This window comes from Frankliniella occidentalis, unplaced genomic scaffold, assembly GCF_000697945.3.
Source record: "Frankliniella occidentalis isolate FOCC.00 unplaced genomic scaffold, Focc_3.1 Scaffold179, whole genome shotgun sequence".
NCBI lineage: Eukaryota > Metazoa > Arthropoda > Insecta > Thysanoptera > Thripidae > Frankliniella > Frankliniella occidentalis.
This window is the reverse complement of record NW_026267305.1, coordinates 490650-493352: the sequence shown is the minus strand read 5'-3', so window position 1 is coordinate 493352 and position 2703 is coordinate 490650. Positions and strand designations below refer to the sequence as shown.

General features: G+C 46.5%; 1 protein-coding gene across 1 annotated transcript in view; it reads right to left on the bottom strand.

The window, feature by feature from the left end:
- LOC127750369 (uncharacterized) overlaps window positions 1–2703 on the bottom strand; it is a 31815-nt gene that overhangs the window by 14710 nt on the left and 14402 nt on the right. The gene's annotated exons all lie outside the window — the stretch shown is intronic.

Here is a 2703-nt window from a genome sequence, read left to right as displayed (position 1 = left end):
ACCAAAAATTATCGAATTTGACCAAATTTGGTATCATTTTTCGCGTCTCGAAGAGACCGACCAAGCTGCGGCGCTTAATTTGTACGATTTGTCCTCCCTAAAGAGTTAAAATGTGCTCACTCCACTGGAGCACTAGAGCGGGTGAGTGACACGAATCGCACCGAGCCCCATCCTAGCAGACAATAGCCCGCCCCCGCCGCCCAGGCAGGTCGGGCCAGGCCGGGCCGGGCCACATGGTGCGCTCTCGGGCTGAAGCTCGACTCGGGTAGGCCTGAACTTTTGGCGCGGACACTGAAATCTGTGTCTCAAGATAAGTTGTCCAGAGCTCTAGACCACGGGGACTTGTGGGGAGGCATGCCCCACCAACCCCGGGTCATCCCAGAGCCGCGCGCAGCCCCTCGCTGGGCCATTCCCAGAGGGTCAGCCAGGTGTCGGCGCGGTGCCGGGGCTGCCGGGGCTGCCGGGGCTAGCCCACGCCTTTGGGGATTTACTCCTAGATGTTTTGATGTCGAGTTTTGAATTTTACTTCCTGCCCTTACTTGAAATTCGAGTATCAGAGTTTAAACTGCTAAATAGACCAATATAGGCTCTAAATGTGTCTAACCCTGTGTGGTGTGGCGTCAGGCGGCAGATATAAGCTCATAAAATGACCGCGCAGACCAAGATGTGTAAGGTAGAAAGATGTGTATATCTTTACCCGTTTTTTAAATTCCGAACATTGTATAGGAAAATTGTCATCATCAAGTAAATTTCCTACACATATTAAGGAAAATATGCCTACCAGACACGCATCGGAATTTTCCCATACATTTCTGGAGATTTATCTATACACTTCGTACTCTTCCCATACGCATCTTCCCAAATAGGAAAATTCCTATACATTTCGGGTCAGCGAGAGCTACTTTTTTCCGGCCTGATGCAATTGGGATGAACTTCGGAAGTGGCCGCACCTTCAGTTCAGGCGAGATTTAAAAAAAGGAAGACAAAAGCACCCCCAAACGTCAGTCCGTGACGCGTAGACAAGCCCTTATAGGAGTCGTGCCCCCCTGGAGAGTGAGAGTACCTTGTATTGAAAAAACTTGTTGAGTAGCTTGGTGAGCCTCGACTGACCGGAGGTGGAGGGGTGACACATCCAGTAGAGTATCTCGTGCAGCAGCGCTGAGATCGCCGTCTCAGGAGGCGGGCGACGACGGTGTTTCACTTTGGGCTAGAATCCAAAATTAGTGGACATAAATCATAATAGATACTGTGTGCGTTGCATGTACGATATCGGTCGGTAGGTGATGAGGGGTTTCCGGGTGCGCTGATTCCATTTTTTGATAAATTTTAAAGTGGTCGGTCCAGGTCAAAAAGGGAGGTAGTTTTCAAAATGTCACGCCATTCACTTCAAAATTTGGGAAGAAGAGCTTTTAGATGGGCTTTTGAGTTTTTAGGGCGAAGATTTACAGCTAAAAATACTAATGCGTTTTGAAATCCTTCAACATTGCACTATAAAGTCCACTAGTCGTTTTAGCTCCAATCATAGCACGAAAAACGAGTGTTGTTACTTCAGGTCGTTTCGGAAACGGAACGGCCGAGCGGGTAGGTTAAAGTGAACACTAGGATTAAACTTGTGTTTTTTTATTGTACGCCCAAAAATATTTTCATATCTTGAATCATAAAAATCCTAAAAATAAGTAGAGGCTGAGGGAGGGGGGAGGGATCCATGCACGAGTCACGGAAGTTGCCGCCCGGACAGAGTGCGAACTGGCCGTTCAAATCGACGCTCAGTGCTCTTCACTGCAGATTTGCTAGTTTTATAAAACTTTGCTATGCAAGAATCGTTTCGGAAAGTATATAATGCGTTGCCTCAGGTCACAATGCTATGGAATCCCTAAGAGAAAATAGACGTCTATTAGATGTTTAATAGACATCTACTGCTAGACGGCAAGTTGTCTAAAAGACGTCTTTGGTAGACGTCTATTAGACCGTCTTGATTGTCTCTATGGAGGCATCTATTAGACGTCTATCAGTAGACGTCTATATTTAGATGCCTTTTAGATATTTATAAGATTTTTATAATGCAACCTTCAAATTCCTATGCCTACGCCGAGACAAATTCCATAAACTTTCATATTTGGAATCATCATTTGTGTACTCACTGCGGTTTATCTCAAACTTTCTAGAACAATGAGCACTGTAGCTGAGCAGTTGTTAGCCCTCTCTCGGCCAGCCATACCTCAGCAGCCCTACACCCTATATCACTTCTCGCATTGACTGAGCACCGTCTCGAGAAGAGCTTCTATGTTTGTCTCCATCTCCAGGATGTCTAAGAGATCGTCATAGAGACAATGAGCAGGCAGAAGAAAAGACAATACACTCCACCTCTAAAACGTCTGCGAGGTGGCTCGATATACGGAGGAGTACGTGCAGCAGCCCGTAGTGACTGAAGCGTTAGTTGTTAGCGAAAATTTTCAGATTTAACGTTGAAAAGATCACAGTAACACAGTAAAGTATAGATGGAAGTGGAAGGCCAGGGCAGCGGGAGGGAAAACGTACGGGTGAGGGGAGGGAGGGATGAGAAGGCGTTGGGGCTGGGGGGTGAGAGGGAGGGGGAAGGGACACTAGAATATTTGAAAATGACGAAAAGTAAAAATGACACTCAAAATCAACATGGAAAAGTTATTGGCTTACTTCTTCCTTTGGGTCTTGTGGCCCGAAGTC